Genomic DNA, 21,009 nt, shown 5'->3' with positions numbered 1-21,009 from the left:
ATGTGGATGTCATACTGTTTTTTGATAGAAATTTTCATGTTTAGGATGTGTGTTGTGCTTTTGAAAAATAATGAATAATGAATAACCACCCACCCGCCCACCCGCATCAAAGTTTCAAAAATTTGAGCGAGAAACTGAAGTTTCATTGGCCTTAAGTAGGGTTTCCAACTCAAAATATGAAAGTGTCTCTTTTTGTTGTTTTTGGCGATTTTCACACAGCTTGACCTTTAAGATATAACAAACAACTATTTATTTGTTGTTAAAATGCTTTAGCACTTGGTATTAGTGTGGTTTTTAGCATGCGTAAATACTCAAAAAGTGGTCACGTGACCTGCAATTCAATAGGCGATATTCAAACAATAATTATGGCTAAAGCCGGTTCATAGGGTGAACTAGGACACAATTGTCATGTTTCTTACCTCAGTAACATTTTCTACATCGTGTAATTCCGTAGCATGCACAAAGTGTGTAACTCAAACTATTGTGGGATCTTTGGTCACGTGACCACTTTTTGAGCATTTACGCATTCTAAAACTATGCTGTTACCAAGCGCTAAAGATATTTTAACAACAAATTAACACTTGTTTGTTATATCTTAAAGGTTGGCCTATGTGAAAATCGCTACAAATAATATAAATGAGCACTTTCGTATTTTGAGTGGAAACCCTACCTTAAGACCCTAAGGCCACTGCAATCGGTAATTATGTTTTTTTAAATCAGTTTTAGGTGCAGGTGGGCGGAATTCAGCAACAAAGCAACAGTAAATTGACTGCTCAATTAGAGTATTTTTGTGATTTACTGACTGTTCTATTAGAGTATATCGATCCGTACTATGCACTCTGCCCATTTCTTGCAGGTTTTCACTGATAAAAAATTTAGTACAAATTATGGTACTTAGATAGTAAGTTTAGCATACTTGTTGCAGCCCAATATTTGTTTCTGAAATACAGGCTTTTCAAAAAGCTGATGCGGGAATTTTACCCATGTATTTCTGAAATTTTACATTCTCCAAAAAAGGATGCTGGCAGTGGGCCAGAAACATAATTACCAATTGGAGTGGCCTGATGGGAAAATTTCCGTCACACTAAGACTAAGTATAACTTCTGCTATAACAGTCACAAAGCCAATGGCTAACCTGTTTTTGATGGTGAGATGATTCTTGACCACGAGTAGTAGAAAAAATTCAGCACTCAATCTTAGCTATCTGCTACAAATTTATACTCGACAGAATGAATGCTTATCATTGTGGGTTTGAGTTTTGTAGGACACATGTAGTCATGTGCCAAGGCATGGCAAAGCAGTTTAGCTGAGCTTCAATCATTGAATTTGCATGGTATTATATAAAGCATCTCGCCATCTTATTTCGAATAAAATGTGATAGCTATGATGATTATGATTATTGGAAGCTCGATTGGAAGACAATACAATAGAAGCTCTGATGATAGCAAAGCTAGTGGTGAGTCAGTAAAGCTAGTGTATGTCTGTACATTGAAAATAGTGAAGTCTCTGCAGGTCTGCAGTGAGACTGGGGTTAATATCTAAATAGGAAAATAATTCAAAATGATCGAGATTCTCTAATAGAACAGTCAAACACTCTAATAGAACGACCCTTGCCATGCCCACACTGGGTTCATTTGCAAACCAGTATTTTGTGGTCGCATGAGACCGAGGTTTTTTGTGGATTTGTATGTCTTCTCATTATTTATTAATAATGATAAAAAAAAGTCATCACATGCAGAGAGAATGACAACCATTGAAGTGTTTGTCCCCAGGAGGCTAATATGTTCTTGGTATGATGCTGCAAATGCAAGTTACATATTATACTGAGCAGTTGCTGTCCTTTGAATACCAATTGCTACAACTCAGAAGATCAATCAGAAACCATGCATAATATTTTATGCATAATTATTTGCACACAAAGCTACAAAGATATTAGACAATAAAACCTTTATAGCTTCTGAGGGACTATAGATATACACCCCCCAGACTCCTTGCATGCTCTAATATATCTACTAATTCTGGAGCACATCTCGATTGCTATTATTTGTATGCTGCAGTTGAATTGATACTTCTCCATTTACATTCTATCATATGAAAGACTTCTCTGCAAAAAAACACATGAAATAAAAGCATAATGCATTTCTGAAAAGCATAAAAACAAGCATAATAGGAAAAAATTGGGAAAATGCCAAAAAGCATAATACGTAAATTTTGGAGCATAATAGACTCAAGCCTACATAGCTCAAGAAATTACAGATTGTCTTGCAAGGCTCTAACATCTGCATGTAAAACTGTCGATTCTCCTATATAGTATGCAGTCATCAGTCTATAAGCGACAATAAACAAATAGAACTTAATTCCTGTACAATATATGTATAAGAAATAACAGTACAGAGCCTTGTGGGACACCACTTAAAACATTTCAGGGGTGGAGATGTATCCACCACACACACGACACTCTGTGCATATGCATCCAGTCAGGAATGATGTGATCCAGTTTAGTATATTACCTCTCACTCCATGATAGCTCAATTTTAAAAGTAAATGATAGTGTCATACTTCGTCAAAAGCTTTACTGAAATCAAGTAAAATTATATCTGTTTAGATCTTTTGAACTAAACTGTAAGCTAGATTGTGGATTGTTTGCAGTAACTGTAGCTCAGCAGAGCGTCATTTCTGAAATCCAAATTGCATGTCTAACAAGATATTATTTGATTCTATGTGTGACATGACATTGCTGTATATTTCGTGACCTCACTACAGATGCTAGTAAGAGACACCAGCCAAAAGTTTGATGAATCCTTTCCATTTCCTTTTTTGAATAGTGGGCAGATTAATGTTTTTTTTTCCATTCTGATGGTACTGTACATTGAGTTAAGGAGGCAGAAAAAAGTAGCTGGAGACAAAGAGATATCTCAATTGCTAGAATTTTCAGTAATTTGGTGTATAGGGATGCTGTCAGAACCTGAAAACTTGGTGGGATCTAGTAAGGTGGCAATACCAGGTACATCAAATTCAATAAAAGGAATACCGTATCTTGATATGGACTATCTCCCATGTGTGGCAACTCTGAACCATCATCCCTAGTAAACACTGAAGAAAATTATTCATTAAGAATCTCAGATTTCATCTGGTTGGCAGTATAGTTAGTGCCATTCTTAATCTTGTGCAGTGTTCCCAAGCCACAATAATAATACTGTATAAGCAGAAATTTTGTCGAGCAGAATATTTGACTTTTGCTTAATAATTTGTATTTGGCGAGAGTTTAATTTGACGAAATGCAACGTGGAGTCTAGCGTGTGAGCGCACTTGGTAGCAAACTGTATAGCTGGCTTCTCGTTTACAAAGATGTATGTACGTTTACTTCGTTGGCCCGCATACTGGAGAGTTTCATGTGAGACGAAGAATCCATGACAGTGTATCAAAAGGAAACAAAGTGATTCTCCATGCTTGTTAGCCCAAGTAGCTAGTTATGATCTCCGCTGCGTGTTTCTCAAGGTGTATCTTCCTTGAGCGGTATCTTTGTTTGGCGAAATAGTATAAGACCTCCTTAATCTGTAGACAATCGTAGAATTGTTTGATTAACCACAGGCTGACCTCCAGTAGTACATCGATCTAGATACACCACCTTGCTTCCTGCTTGATCTTTCGCCTGTTCAATCGGTTAAAATATTAGAAACACTAATGGCGAGATTTTAATTTGGCGATTTTGTAAGTGTTTGCCAATTCACCAATTTTAATTCCACACCAAAATTTCTGCTCATACAGTATGTTTGTAATGATTTAATATGCCATTTCTTCTTGCCATTTTGATACAGGTCATATAATTATGGAGTTAAACATGTATTTCCTAAATGCTCTTCGGCATTCCCTTTACATGGTCTTTTTGAGTTCCTTATAGTGTGACCAATCAGCAGATGACCTTGTAAGTTTTGCAAGATTATAACTAACTTGTTTCCATAGCCTCAACTGCTTGATATGTCTATTAATCCATGGTTTGTAGTTGTTGGTTCTTTTCAGTTTAGATGGAACAATTAGAAGAAGGTTGTCACGTAAACAATTCATTAAAAATTCCACACATGATTCAACAGTAAACTGGTCACAAAACTCCTTAGCAAATTACACATGGATTCTTTCAACTGAGACAAATTAGCACTATTCCATAAGTAAACTTTGTAGCTGTTTGTTGGGGTATAAAATACCTCAGACTCTACTGTTGCTGCTATGATTTCATGATCACTTATACCAGGAGTAGAGTAACATTCCTGCACCAGAGTAGGTCTGTTGGTAAATAGCAAATCCAAAATATTATCATTTCTAGTGGGGAAATTAACTACAATTATGCATCATGTAAAGTACTCATTGGTTTATCAAATGAGGATATCTGTGAATGTTTATTGATTCATTTGACTAATCTATGTCTGGTAGGTTGAAATATATCTCCAGCACAATATACGATGGCATTTGGATATTTTCTAGTTGTTTCAGTGATAAGATTGCACAGATTATTAAAATACTCAATGTCTGTGCTAGGTGACCGATATGCACAAATAACAATAACTTGTTTGTTGTCAGATAAATAAAGAGTTTCCTGTAGAAGGAAGGAGAATGCCCCTAGACCCCTTATTAATGCAAATCTACACCATATGTGGCTACGGTTCTGCTTTATAGGGGAACAGTGTCTTGAGTTACTTACCCCCTGCCCCCTTATGCATCCAAAATCTGCCTCAAGCATTTGAAGCATGCATATGCATTAAAAAAAAGATAACGACTAATAGACGGTTTTACTCCGCATCACCTTTAGGAAGTATGTACATACTTTTTGTTATTATGTTTGTATTGTGTTGTATTTAGCTGATGAAACTCCAACTGCACAGCAACTCTTGTCATTTGTGATACCTCATGTGGCTCAAAAATGGTACGAGATAGGAGTGATGTTACTAGCTGAAAAACAGAAATCACAGTTAGAGCACATTAGGTATGATCATTGTAGTGACATAAAAAGATGCTGCTCAGAGATGTTTGATTACTGGAGACGTAGTCATCCTCAGTGTAATTGGTGTGAATTGGTAGAGGCATTAAAGTCACCCGGTGTGGAACTACATGCTTTTGCTGAAAAAATAGAGAATAAATTTGCTGGTAAATTAGTTACTATAGTGCATGTGTTGTGTGTGATATATGAAACTGCTTGGTTCAACTCTTAAGTAGACTATAGTAAAGATACCAATGATAGCACACTGTTTGCTAAGATTGCAGTAAATGTTTACTATATAATATACTACAATCCTCATTGTTAGTTGACCTTTTAGCTTATAATAAACATTCTAGTTAAAGCATAAACAGAAAGCTGAACATCACATGTTTGCACATGTGATATTTTAAGCCTCACTTGTTTTATTTGCATCAAAACACTTTTTCAATGAACAGTTATGATAGCATTACCACATTACTAAATTGGCCAACTCTACCCCCATGCATTCAATGCGCTGTGTAGATGGCAATTACTGGTTGTTACATAGAAGCTTCTTTTAAAGGTGACTTTATTCTTAGATAATAAGTGCTTTGTTTAGTGCAATAGCTACCCACTTTGATACATGTGGAGAATTGTAAGAAATGTGGGCGGCAGCAAAGGAATGCAAATAGACAGACAGCTATTCAGTTTTATAATTATGTGACTGGGTCTTCAAAAATAAGGCATGTGGGCACAAACTACACTGTCATTCAACAGGACATAATTATGTCAGTACTGAAGTAAAAGATTTGCATTCTGTATCTTGTACTAGAAGGCCACTTAGTTGCCTAATACATGCTGAAGATTTAAAAGCCATAGTATAATGGCACAAAAAGTTATGGGCAATTAAAGTTTGAGAAAGTACATAACCTATTTTTTCACAGGCCCAGTCACGTATACAGAGATTTAGGTTTTTGTTTGTGCAGTATTATTATATTGTAATATCTTGATTGCTATTCTAAAGAAACTTGAACAAATCAAAAGATGCACAGAAGTCTGTCATGCTTTCTTATACAAACTAAACCTCAAGACTTCAATTTCATTTGTACACGTACAGAAAAGACATGCATCCTTTGGACTCAAAAATGGGATTTCTCATTTCTGGTAGCCTTAGAACGAAAATTTATTACACCAGCTGTATATTTCGAAAGAAACCACCTTAAAACAAAGCTAACCAATGTGGGAGTTTAATGCAAACTGCAAAAATATTATGCAGCTTTCATTTCTTGCATGCAGGCTGCTTCTAGCATTAGAAATGGATAGGCATAAAAAAATATACAATTACGTATAATGATTTACATAAACATCCATACATAATAATATGTGCATATAATACATGCACATAGTGAATCAGTTTAATAAATTTTTGGCCAAATTTCAATATAGGCAATTATTAGTCAATGAATTAGTTCATTAATTTTGCTGACCATAGTAATATTGTTTTCATAAATAATAAGATTAAACATGGTACTTTACCTGGGATTTTGATAAACATAAACATAATATTATCAGTTATTGGTATCGGCCATTATGAGCTAATTGTACAATAGGCAAAATCTCTTATCGATGCATCACTGTATACACATATGTTCTTTGTATCTATGCTTGAGTTAGTAACAAAGACTCAAGGAATACCCATTGCCAACTTCAGCTCAACTTTCCTAGCTTTGTGACATATGTACTACCATACCACTCATAGCCATGACTGCATTTTCTAGATTCTCAAACACACTCACCAACTGATTGTGATCAAGGTGCCAAGTCTCAGCAGCCAACCAGTTGTACACAAGGCATTGTCTCTATTGATTACTGCAGTGCAGAATTCAGTAAACTGGTCTTATCAGTGCAAAAACTCTTACAAAACATAGAAGGAGAAGAAGCATTAGAAAATTGCAGATACCTTTGCTTACATTTGAAAATTGGCAGAGAATCAAGAAAATTACTATTTAATGGCAATGAAAAACGAAAAATTGAAAAATGCAGATGTTTTAAAGAACTATTTAGTATTCTTAGCAAATACTGGGACTGGGATGAATATAGTATTCTTAAACAAATCACAGAAATATGTGAATCAAAAAAGGCAGCTCAAGAAATTGAAAAATATGAAAGGAAAATGGCTTTATATGTTGGACTGGATCTTATCTTTACCCAAGATAGAAATGATCCACCTCCAGGATATGAAAATTTTGTTGTCATAATTAACAAATCCTACAAAAAGCTTACAGTTAGGCAATATAGAAACATGAAAAAGTTTATATTTGATAACCTAAATGTCTACCAGTACATATCCCGTCCTTTCATCCATGTGCTGTTCGCCTCTGTACATCTTTGGTGGCACGTTAAAGTGGAAGCAGTTTCTTGTATGATTAAAGCAGCACTGGAAAGGAAAGAGATCTTTATAAAGAATTTGTTTGTGTTTATGAGAATAGGAAAAACGGTGATATTTGATAACACACAGGTATGTTGTAAAGCTGTAAGCATATACCCACAATAATTTGTGACTGAATCTGCAAAAAATGGTTGTATAGCCTTTCCAATTGCATGTACTCAGCAATCCATACCTTGACTTGTGAGTATGGTACCAGCCTGAAATTTGGTCACTTTACACTCCTAACATAGCACTTTCCTGGGTGTAATTTTAAGACAATAAATTAAAAACATGATGAGTTATGACTCGTCAAACTTGGAAATTTGGAAATGCTTCAAGACCCTTTTTGCAGTTCTGGTCACAATTTAAGTCAAATATGAAAAATTTTAGTACTACATCATATTATATTACGGTAGTTGGTACTGTAGGAATCTTGAAAGCTTGCATTTCCACCAAGCAATATTATCAGCCTCACCTACCTTTCTTTCATGATTGCTTGGCTGCATTGGTTGGCTGCATTGGTTGGCTGCATTGGTTGTTGTTTCCACCATTGCTTGGCTGCTTGGCTGTATGTATTTTAGCCGATTTTTTTTACCAACTACGACCTAACTGAATCATACTTTCAGCTAATTGATTATAATACTATAATGTCATTTATGTAGGTTTGATTTATTTTACATAACACTATTTTATATTAAGTGTGAATGTATTATACATGTTGCTGTGTTAGGTTGAAGTTCTTCAGTACAATCTTTAGAATTATAGCCTTTTCACCACAATGTGACTGTCACGGCTTTTTAGTCCCAATTTCTTGAAACCATTAGTTGTGTTTAGGTCACTAATGAATATAGTGATGTGCATATAATATGCCTAAAACAGTGGTGTATTTTTTGTATCTAACAGTTGAATGCAGTGTGATGTGCTGAAGCTATACATTTTATACAAAGCATATATAGCATCTTTAAACAGGCTATAGGACCAGGTGTACTACAGACATTCAGCACTTGTGCTGTAAAGCCTTAATAAATTTTATAAACCTGAGTTTAATTGATTAGTATGTTGGAGAGCCATAGTTAAGGTTTTGATAGTTGATTAATTGAATTGTTTAAGCTCCACCAAATACTCGGCTAATGGTAGTTCTTCTGTACTAGATGGAGGACATTACAGCATCAAGCTGCAGTTACTTGCTGACCATTTGTCTCGCTGTAGCTCTACTAACCCATCTTGGCAATGCCTCTCCTGAGATGGGCCAGTACAGGTGAGATATTCTGAGCCAAGCGGAACAGCGTGGTTGTTCATGTGAATGATTGAAACAACTGACGCACATGCGTAAAATGCCTATAGCATACAATGCCTATAGCATACAATCTCGCTATGGTAACATGTCCATATACACAATATGACAACATATCGTTCAATAAATTTTGTTGTATATGTGCCTTCAGTAAAGAACTATACACATCAGGATGATCCTTGTACATCATACTACAGAACTGTGTGCAATATGGAATGTAAAACTAAAATCCCTTGAAAATAGCATTTTCCGTCATTTTATTTACTGCCAGGATGAAAAAACGATTTGTTCCATATGGCTTTTAATTGACCATTTGTTGCAGTGCAGGCTTTGTATATACTGGTATAATACTAGATCCAGTCTTTAAACTAATAAGATATTGATTGGTTTCCATGTAAACAAATAGTTTTAATAACAAGGTCCAAAAATAGCTAAGTGCTCCAAAAGACCTTTATGTATCTCCCTTCTAAAATCACTTAGTACACATGCTACTGTGACAAACCCCATAAGAAATTTGGTGCTTTTATTAACCCTTAAACCCAAAAAGAACTTTTGGGAATGCGTGTTTACACAACATGGAAATGTGTGGCAACAATAGGTGGGATAATTTAATTCTTATAGCCTTAAAACAATACGTTTAAAAGTATGTTAACTGGGCTACTTGGAGAAGGTTAAATGAGCACTGTACCTATAACAGCTTACTTGTTATAAAGCAATGAACAATAGCAAATCTTTTTATATTATTTTTTTCCTATCTGGCCCTATTGGCACTTCCCCATCTATGGAAAATAACCTAGAAGAGAAACAAAATAAGGGAAATAGCAAGAATTTACCTACAGAAAAGGCACCTAAAAGAACCTGCAGAAGGCCAGGGACTGGTAGACGCCCCTATATGATAGCAAGATCTATTGCCAGGGGCACACCAGGGTGCTTAGAGCATGATCAAGAACCAAAGATGCACATGATGGAGGAGCAGCAAGGAGAACCCCAAACTGCAACAGAGCTAGTCCATCACCTCTGAATATGGGAACTCCACTTCTCACTGAGTAATTAAGCCAAATGCTTATAGGTGGTAGTGGCTACCCCGATTCCAGGGGTAAAGCTGCCATGTTCTACTTTGCATATATGCTCCTCATAAGCATGGTGCTTCTCCGCCGCATGCCTATGAAAAGTGGCAACCAAAGTGGTGGACCAATTGGAAGCTGCAAAAGAATTAAATTTAAAACATGAACATCAAAAAAGTTGCGATGACGTAAGCACCTCCAAAAACCAGATATTCTGGCATTATCATCAAGCACAGCTGAACGATGGTGCATTACCTCATCAGACAGGGCATGTATATAAGTGAGGCTCCACGGCACACTTCCTCATTAAACTAGCAGTTAAATCTCGTACTTTATTATGCCAAATAATTGGAAAAGTACTATGTGGGCAGCTAAGCAAGATAAAATCTTTACCACACACACAGTGCAATGGTAACAATGATAGCAGCATAAACAGATGGCATTAATGAATTCACCCTTATGAGGAACATTTTGTTTACTGATGATTTACTTGGTGTAAATCATCAATTAACAAAATGTTCCCATCTGTTAGTTTACTGCTTGAATTTCATAGTGGTAAATCCTGGTAAAGCAGCCTTCTATACTGCTCCAATGGAAGTGCAGACAGCCAGGAAGCGGCCCCCCTCTCATTGCAACACTCAACAGCCCAGCGCAAAGGTTGAGGACAATTAGAGATGATTGATTGCAGCTTGGCAGACAAAGACTATTTTCTAAGAGCAGAAAGACTGCGAAAGAGGTCATTCTGATTATGGATCACCTCCAGACGCAAGGCTGATTTTTGGGCTAAGACTATATAAATCAACGAAGCCCCGCAAAACTGCCCTGGAAAAACCATACTGTTTCTCAGAAGCTGACATAGGATTATAGATCCCAAGATCACCAAAGTGCACAGAAAAGGAAAACAACTAGTGTTCGATGTCACTAACAGCATGGGGAATCAACTTTGGAAGTAGATGATTACGCACAGCTGATTTAAGTGGAGAAAGCATAATTGGTGTGAAAATAGTAGTTCCGCTTAGAAACATATCCATGAGTGAATGCAGAATATGAGGCATGAGGCTGGGTGTTAGCAAAAGATGACAAACATAGCAATCTCAGCAATCCATTCACTGACACATTGTTGAGTAAAGTCATTAGATGGAACCTAAAGCTACACCTAAATAAGGATGACTTACTGAAGTAATCTGAACACCAGTCCCACACAAACATGCCAAGCTGACTGCAAAGATCCTTCCTTAACAACCAACCAGCTTTTGGTGCATTAACATTGTAACCAAATGGATGGCCAAAAGAGCAAAGCCTATTCCACCAATTCTTCAGCTGGAAAAAAACAACCTTCTGCAGCATCATCATCTGCATACCTCACTTGCTTGGCAATACCCCTCAAGTGCTGAATTACAGGAACTAAATTTATGGCATACATTGGCATTGCCAAGTGATCTCCTTGTGTGGTCCCTTCCCATGACAACAAGGAAGTTCCATCAATTAACAAGTTGGATGCCATACAATATATATTATAGTCAACATGGTAGCAAAAGATTGACACAACTCAAACATATTCAGAAGGGCAGAGCGACGATTCAGCAAACTGAAGGAAATAGATGCATCAAATAACAAGGCCCCTTCAGATTCAGCATCATCAAAAAAATTTCATAGCATGGACAGCAACCTAACAGCCACCATACTGGCCAGCACACAGTTGAAGACAGCCAGAAATGTTCAGAATGTCCTGTCTCAACACAATAAGAATGGCTTTAGCTACTAAGCATCTAGAAATCTCCCCAATACCAATAGGCTTAACCTCTGGGTTTTGGTCAAGAGCAATCAGGTGACTATTTAGGAGGTTGAAGAGCAATGGGATCTACAATAGAAGTGAAAATAATATATACGTCGAGCAACCAAACCCAGAGAATGGCAAAGGTCTGTAGATTCTGTTCAGAATTATGTACATAAACAACACCAACCTAAAGCATTCACCCCAGACGGTCCACTAGCACCACCCAGGTGAAGTGCAGTTTGGCATATGACATGCTCATCGAGTTATTCAAGATAACAGAATGGCAATTAGTATAGTTGGTGACATCAGTGACTATCAAGCTGGCAGGGGTGGCAGGTAATGGACAGGGTTGTTTCTTGACAGATTCTTCTAAAACAGTAGAATCCCCAACAGACACAGATATTGGCAGAAAACAGCCATGAGACTGATCAGATAGAAAGCACAGGGCTGCCTTCACTTTTCCTTGAAACATGTGTCTGGCAAAAACCCAACCAGTATCCTGAGTTACTCCCTTCACATGGAGGTAAATGTTGCTGTATGATGTTACCCTCCTCCAACAAAGTTGGTATATTACCATCATTCCACAAAGGCAGACGATATTCCAAGCAAGCAAGATGGTCACGAGACTGATGATGAGACTGGAGGGTTGTATACTTTTAATCCTTGTTACATCATAAGTAGAATGATGTAAATTGCATAGCCATAGGATAGATAGATAGATCCTTTTGAAAGACACACTGATATGTGCAAGGCATGTATGTTTGGGCCAGTTTTCTGGCCTATACAAGTTTAAGGGTTAGAAGTGAATGATTTTATGGCTTTGGCACTGGAGTACAGAATGATACAATTACCAGTTAGAGGTTAATATGGCCACACAGAACTAAATGCATGTGCACTATAAAGCTAAACATGACGGAAGTCACTATAGGTAATCACATATGCAATTAGGGAATGATTGTACTTGTAACCATCAAAACTGAACTTGGCTTCACCTGTGCAATTAGCCACTATAGTAATCAAACCTCAACAAAAGTCTGAAATACTAATCTGATTGGCTAAAATAATGTGGTGTTTTTCTATTGCAAGTACATATCCAATTTGAGAAACTATGGTGATAGTTTCTCCATAGCATAGCAAGATGGTTGCTTAGCAAACATATAATATGGTTGCTTAGCAACGGTTGCTAGGTAACTATTGTTTAGGTGAAAGTCACTTTGGCACAGTTGCTAGGCAAGGGACCATAGCAATGGCTGCTAAGTGTGGTTGGTCTTTAGCAGTGATTATTTATTAAATTTATATTGCCTAGTAACAGTTGCTATGGTTGTTGGCTGGCTGTGGTAATCAGGATTAATAGTTCTCGCATTTATGAATACCACAGCCATCCATCCTATTACATTAGCATGTGTAGCAGTGATATTTCAGATAAATACCATGAGTGTTGCATTGAAAATGGATAAAAGTTAATGAGGCGAAGCCAAGTGAAATTTCCTGCAACAAGAGTGGTATTTATCCAAATTTTACTGCTATCCATGCTATTCCAAGTTAATACCATGCAATGGTTGTTAGGGTGTGTTGCTAAAATTCAAAATAGAAAATCACCCAAAAGTATTTCCTAGCAACTACTACTGTTGTCTTAGCAACCGCCACCATGGAGACCATTCCTAAAGTACTGTAATATGTAATTTGTACCATAGCAACCACACCATAATAACCATTGCTAAGCAACAACAATAAGTAACATTACACTGTAACAAAAATTCTAGTCAATTGATGAAATTACAATTACAACTTTTCACTGATAGCTATCAAATCAGGGATTAATTTCACTGCTGGTATAGCAATCTTTGTATGGGCAGTAAATCAGGTTTGGAATTATGACTATTACTATACAATTATTCTCTAATTTCACTCAAATCTGTGTGATTACCTATAAAAGAAGCATGAAATCAATGCACATCTTGACTTGGTCCTTGTGGTAATTTGGTGTGCTTATGCCATATTAGTTTGCTTTCAGATTTCACAAGTGCAAGTTTTGTCTTATAGTCTGTTCGCGTTCACCTGAGCCCTCGTTTCTTGTTAATAATTCTTGTTATATGGGCCAGCTGTCCAAACATTTAGTAGCACTGTGAAGTCCTTTAAAATGATACAGGCAAGAGCAAGTGAGTTATGAGGCTTTAAAATATCCCATATGTTTAGTATGGACGATTCAGGCAAGCAAACATGTTTACAACATGAAAACATGCTACAAAACCATTGGGAGTGAACACATGTTCACCTCTTTGATATTACTATATTTGGCGGGGCTCAGGTGAACGCGTGCCTACTATAGTATGTGCTGTCTGCTTTGTATTCCTATTAATCCAAAAATAATTCCAGCAAAATTAATGCATCCCTAGATACAATCAAAACTCTGGATAAGCATGCATGCAGTAAAGTAATAATATTATGTTACCAGCTAGAATACTAGGACATATTGATGTATCAATATTATGTGTGGCACATTACTGCTCTGCATCTACAATAACTAAAATTTATGATAGTTCACAAGATTGTTGTTATATATTATTATTTAGCCGTATAACAGTATATCAGATGAAAATAGTGTGCATGGCCATCCTCGCTTACAAAGAAACTTAATAGCAGATTTAGCCAATGATGCTGAACGTGACAATCAGAGTGGTGATTATGGTGGTATAACCACTAACTCCCGTGGTTCTTCACTGCTACTTGGTAGCATGATGGGCGGTGCTATTGGTGATGAAGTGGAAATCAAAGAACATTGCAATCGTAATCTTAAAATATACACTGATGCTCAAAGTAATACTACATTTAAAGACAAAGAAAGCAGGAAAGCACTAGTTGTGCATCAGGATCCATTACCGAAACACATAGTTTCACATAAACAAACTGTTTTAAAACCTGTATTACAGATGCCATTGAAAGGGACAAAGATTACAGCATATATTAGTGATCCTCGCTATGGTGCGAAGCTTAAATATGAGCAGATTGAAGACAGATTAAAATCATTTACTCTACCTCCATCATGGAATGGACCGCTGGATGCTCATTTAATGTCAGAGGCAGGGTTTGCATATACTGGTCAGGAAGATCTTGTCTACTGCTTCAGTTGTAACATCAAACTTGATGGGTGGACTAAACACATGGATCCATTACTGAGACACAAAGAGGAGAGTCCTACTTGTTCATTTGTCAGACAACAACTACAAGTAATAAAAGGAGAAAAGGGAAAAGTCAAATCAGTTGTTGCTCCTTCTAAACCTCTTAATCCTAGACAAACAGCAAGTATCGGTCAAATGAAATCTTCAACTCTTTTCAATCAGAAATCTATCCACACTGTAGTGACTGGTTTAGATGAACCACGATCATCTTATGTCACAAGCAGAGGAAGTGAATCAAGTCAGGATTGCTCAAAGATGAATATGCCTATCACAGTAGAGAATTACAAGTCAGAGGAAGAAAGGATTAAATCCTTCATAGGATGGCCATTAAATGAGGTAGTCCACCCAGAACAACTAGCTGGTGTTGGGTTTGTATACACTGGGGAGGGATCTCTAGTACAGTGTTTCCAATGTGGGGTCAGATATCGTAACTGGTTAAAAGGAGATGTACCTCTTAGTGTACATCAGAGATGTAACCCCCGTTGTGTTTTTCTTCTAACATTTACAAGCAAACCTAAATCTTTTCTTGAGAACCCTAACAGATCTCATGCTCCAGGCTTATCATCCATTGATTCTCAAATTAGCAATACTACTCCTAGATTAGAATTTCCCGACTACAGTGCCCAAGCTACAAGACTACAATCATTCAAATACTGGGGTGGAGTCCTACCAAAAGAAGAGTTAGCAGAGGCAGGATTTTACATGATAGCTCGTCGAGATGTAGTAAGGTGTTTCTGATGTTATGTGGTCCTACAAGATTGGGAGAGAAATGACAATGTGATTGATGAACACCAAAGACATAGTCCAGAATGCAATTTTCTCAAAGTTCACCTTGTCCACAGCATAAACATACCCCATGGTTCAAATTTTGATAACGCTACTTTAGTTACTAAAAATTCTATTGAAGCACCAGTTGCATTACAGAGTGCATTCGATAACACACAAGTTCTAACAAACAAGATAACTCCAATTTCCATTGAAAAAGTTAAAACTGCTTTTCCACAGGCACCAGACAGTATAGAAAAGGTATCAGGAATACTTCAGCCTCCTAGTTGGAGATCAGCTGATCCATCATTGTCATCTCATAACATTCTCAATAATCACTCAGATACTACAAATGTTGAATCTACAGAATCCCATGGCCAAATGAAACATAATTATGCTATGATGACATCCGCTTCAAGTACCAAGCAGATTATGGTGAGTTGTTGAGTACATGCTGCCATAGTATAACATTAAATAGATGCAAATTATGTGTTACTAAGTGAACTATTTAGCTGTCAAAAGCAGCCTTGAAACCACCCTGAAGTTTGCAATCACTCCTGGCTCCAAGGTGGCTCTTACATTATTAATGCACTCCTCTAATAAAGCAGTCAGTCAAAGCCTCTAAGAACCAGTCACCATGTGTAATATAAAACTGGCATCTGCAACACCATCCCATGAGTAGCACATTTAGCCTGCTAGGAATTTTGCAGATAAAATACACATGGTCTTTTACATACCATTCTACATGACGATTGGCTAATAATTGAACTACTTATATATGACAATGAATGCGGAGCACTCAACATAACATAATTTGTTACTATACAGATATTTTGTGCATAAAACTGCTCTACCTTTAGCTTCTGAGGGGCTGCACCTTCAGACCATATACCTACTACCCTGGCGCACCCTCCCTTGCCAAACTCTGGATCCACCCCCAAAATTAAGCAAGCTAGAAATTGAAGAGCAGCTATTAGGCCTGCATTAAATATGCCAGCTTATTAAAAACATAATAGGCTGGAGTACTATACCAGCATAGTTAATGCTAGTGGATATTTCAAACTACGGAGCTTAATTCCTTGAAAGTTCCTAATAGAACAGTCAGTGAAAACCACGAACTGCAATAGAGTACCCAGTGCATTGTACATAGCTCCTTACATTGATGTATGATTTACTTGAATGACTGCTATATTAGAGTATCTCAATCTTTTACAACATATTTTTTGTGTAAGAAATATTTGTATACTTTTGCATACGAAAATTTACAAAAAACCAATTATAGTGCAAATGTTGATAGTCTTATGGTGTATCCACTACAGTATGAGGAGTCGTCATCACAGGAAATGGAGAACAATATCAATGTTAAGACTGAAGCTAGTAAAGATGATTCCACTGCTACAGATACTAATTCAAGATTGTGTCAGATTTGTTATGACAAGACAATTGAATGTGTTTTCTTTCCCTGTGGTCATGCCAAGACCTGTGAAGAATGTGCAACAAGAATAAAAAATTCTGGGAAACCATGTCCTTATTGTCGTAAGTCTGTTTCAACAACTTATCGGATCTACTTATAAAAGCTCTGCTTAGCATGTTATTTCACTTAGCAGCTATTGTGCAAGAATTTAAATGTGACATGCATGCAATAAATAGGTAAAACACACATTTACATTAATTTTGCTATATATGCAGTATATGTGATATGGTTACAATTAAAATAACCATACTGTGTATAGTATAGGTCTTTTTTGTATATATAAGGATCTGGTAAAATGGGGTGAATTATTGTCTTAGGCCAGAGGCAGACCTAGGTCGAGCAGGAAATCTACATGAGGTTTTCAAGAACTGGTCAAGCATCAGACTTTCATATCAGACACTTCATTACTCTATTGACTAGGTGCTAGACTCATTTAATCATGCAAACACGGATCCTGAAATGTATCCACGTAAGCTATGCGATGGCCTGACAGTTGTGCTCCGTAAATAGGTAACAACAACTCACCAACTGTTTATTGCAGATGTGCTGGAATGTCACACTGGCCCCCCTTATAGACCTCCTTGAAGTGTGCACCTAGAATGCACTAGGGGGTTTGGGTCAAAACCTGTATGTCTGATCTGGGTGTAGTGACAACCCAGGCTAGCTTTTCATGCTAGTTAACCTGCTGTTAAACTTGTAATAGAAGAGTCAGTATCCTAATGGAATAGCCAGTTCATTAGTGATGAGCAGCAAATGTAAATGTAGGTAAACTTCTACATTTGGCAATGTAGTTATAATAACCATCTCAGTGTTCAAATTGGGTACAAAAAACAAGTCAGCTTACTGGTATTTCAGGACATTCTTAAAATTTATAGCTAACTTTACACAGCGTGCTTTCAAATTAATTACAGGGTAGCTAGTATAACCTCCCTCAGTTCAGAAAGCCTGATTTAAAATACTTAAATTGGTTGGACACCATCAAACTACTCTCTCTTAGCTATCCTTTTTTGAAGTTCATAGTGGTGATCTACTTGACAGTTTAAAATATTTGACTGCTGAAGAAGTTGTCATGTGTATCTTCACCCTTCAATTCTTGATTCCTCCGAACAGAGGCTCCACTGCCATAAGACTCGTAACCATAGGAATTGTGAGGAAAAGTTGTGCTGAATAGATAGAAAATTGTCATGTAAATGAGTTGTTGTAATAATGAATAACAAGATCTCAATTGCTGGTCATGTCACATCAAATCTACCACTGGATCTACATAGTGAAGGTATGAGCATTATGTTACACACCTGGAACTTAATGCACTTGAGGCAATCATATTTAGCTATTATACTTTATTGTAATGAACATGTCAAGTACATCCCAAACATAGCTAAGGAGTACTTCATGACCACATTAATAAGACCACCTCATTGTTATATCAGGAGGCATAGCCAGAATTTTCCAAGAGATTTTCAAATTTGTGTATATAGTGAGTCTCAGAGGTCTGGAGGTGCAGCTTACAGCACTAATACATTTTAAACATTAAATGATTCACAACTTATATACCCACATGGAAAACTATGACTTGGTTTCATTTAAGTCCTTCCTTATTAGGTATGGCATATCATAACCATAACTCTTGAGATATACAGATGTTGATCTATTGAATTTGAAATAATGTACTACTCAAAATCTTGCTACTATAGATAATAAAATCTGTGTAGTTCTTTATTCACTTTTACAATATGGTTTTCTATGAATGTTTTATTAGAGTAGCTAGTTTGACTTCACTATAAGAATATCTTGGAACATTTTCTTCCTATAGCTAGTGAACTTCGCTCATTAATAAGAACACTTCATTATAGTTAAGTATACTTTCCAAACATAACTAGCCGCTATAGCTAAGGTGTACTTCATGATTTATTACCACCTCATTATAGTGACCATGTCACATAGGTCCCAAACATAGTTAAAGTGTACTTCATGACCTCATTAATAAGACCACCTCATTATAGTGACCATGCATACACTGTAAAAAATGAAGTGTGCCAGACACTCAAATTAAAGTGTCTGGCACACCAAAAATGCTGCAATAGACACACTTTTGCACATGGTGTGTATATTGCAACATTTTTGGTACGTCAAACACACCTCATTTTTTACAGTGTATGCATGTCAAGTAGGTGCCAATGTAGCTAAGGTGTACCTCATACCTCATTAATAAGAATAGTCAAGTAGGTCCTAAACATAGCTAATTGGTGTACTTCATGGCTTCATTAATAAGACCACCTCATTTATAGTGACCATGTCCCAAATATAGCTAAGGTGCACTTCATGAACTCTTTAATAAGACCACCTTATTATAGTGACCATGTCAAGTAGATATAGGTCCTAAACATAGCTAAGGTGTACTTCATGATCTAATTAATAAGACCATACCTCATTATAACAGCCAAACACAAGAGTAAACTCATACCTTAATTCATTCTTCCCTTCAAGTATAAAGATCTGGAATAATTTACCCAACGACCTCATCACCTGTTCAAGTTTAGACCAATTAAAGCAAGGCTAGCTGAACATCAATTAATCACATAATTAATTTTGTTGATTCATTATCTGTGCTTGTATATATACTCTTTGTAAGAGGTTTTGCACAGTAAACAATAATAATAATATAGTGACCATGTCAACCAAATTGTTAAACTTTTCCCATGAATATAGTTGATGCTCATGAAGTTTAAAACCAGAAACTGTGCTGGCAAATTATGGCAACTTACCACATCTGCAAAACTTTTCAAACATAGTTAATATTACACTTTAATTATAAGTGGTTGACTTGTGGCCAATTATTCATGCATCATGCATTAATAATTGCACATCTCGTTAACTTAAAATATGTGACTGGGACCTGCGAAAATAGGGCATGTGGGCACATGATTTTGGCCTGTTTTTTCATGCTTTCATTACTCATAACTTTTTGTACCATTATGCTATGGCAAAGCAATTTTCATATCTTAGTAAACAGCTGATTGGCTTTATGATGCAGGTTACAGAATGCGAATATTATTATTATTATTATTATTATTATTATACTTGGTTATGTAATTATTATTATTAGCACTTTACAGTGACCAGCACTGAAGGTCTGACAGCAACATGTGCTGCAGCCTTAGGATTACCTAACCTAATTTCAGGGACTTAGACCTAATGACTTGACTTACTGACTGACTGATAAGGTGTAACAGAAAAGGGGCCAAAGTAAGGGAAAAAATCCCTCCAACCCCAAGATTCGAACTGCAGGTCAACCAATGTCTAGTCGGGGCCACACTCAGTCTTCCTCCAAGATATTTTATTCCAGTACCGAGATATGACCTGTAGAGTGACGGGGTGTAGTTTGTGCCCACATGCCCTATTTTCGCAGGCCCGGTCACCAGTGTTGGGAGTAACGCGTTACTTATGTAACGCGTTACGTAATATATTATTACTTTTGAGGTAACAAATTAATATAACGAAATACGCTATAAAAACAGGTAATATAACGCAAGTTACTTTACTTACGTATACAAATGTAACGCGTTACCTAAGTTAGGGTCCGCAATCCGAAAAATCAACTTTCACAAATCAATCCCCATACCATTGTGGGATGTTCATTGTAGTATCCCATTGCTAGATCCACCATGAAACCGGAGGCACGATTGTTGTCTTCACAGAAATATCAATTTTAGTATTTCGTGATATGCAAAAATTATTTTTAAAATTTCGTGCACCACACAAAGAACAGGATAGAACTTGCTGCTTAGCTAGGTATTATCTAGAGTTAATGTAGTTTAAAAGTACGCACAGTAATAAGCAAATGATTCACTGGGTTCCCGGCACAGGGTTGCTTTCTCTCAAAAAGCAGAAAACAAAACACGAATTTTCAAATTCAAACTGCCCTACCAGCCAAGATAAGAAAAGTCAACTCTTCCTCATAGTGATGTGATAAGGTTGGATGCATAGTCTGTCTAAGCTGTTAGTCTGGAAAGGATCTGAGACTTCTCACCATCTGAGTGAAGAACGTCAAAATTTTCGTGCGTCATTTCAAGGGAT

At 36.7% G+C, this 21,009-nt stretch overlaps 1 pseudogene; it reads left to right on the top strand.

Moving 5' to 3' along the window:
- Window positions 1–1,400: 1,400 nt before the first annotated feature.
- LOC136257300 (inhibitor of apoptosis protein-like) lies at window positions 1,401–17,113 on the top strand (annotated as a pseudogene).
- Window positions 17,114–21,009: the final 3,896 nt, after the last annotated feature.

Source organism: Dysidea avara, chromosome 6 (genome assembly GCF_963678975.1).
Source record: "Dysidea avara chromosome 6, odDysAvar1.4, whole genome shotgun sequence".
Taxonomy (NCBI): domain Eukaryota; kingdom Metazoa; phylum Porifera; class Demospongiae; order Dictyoceratida; family Dysideidae; genus Dysidea; species Dysidea avara.
This window is presented reverse-complemented; position numbering and strand designations above follow the sequence as displayed.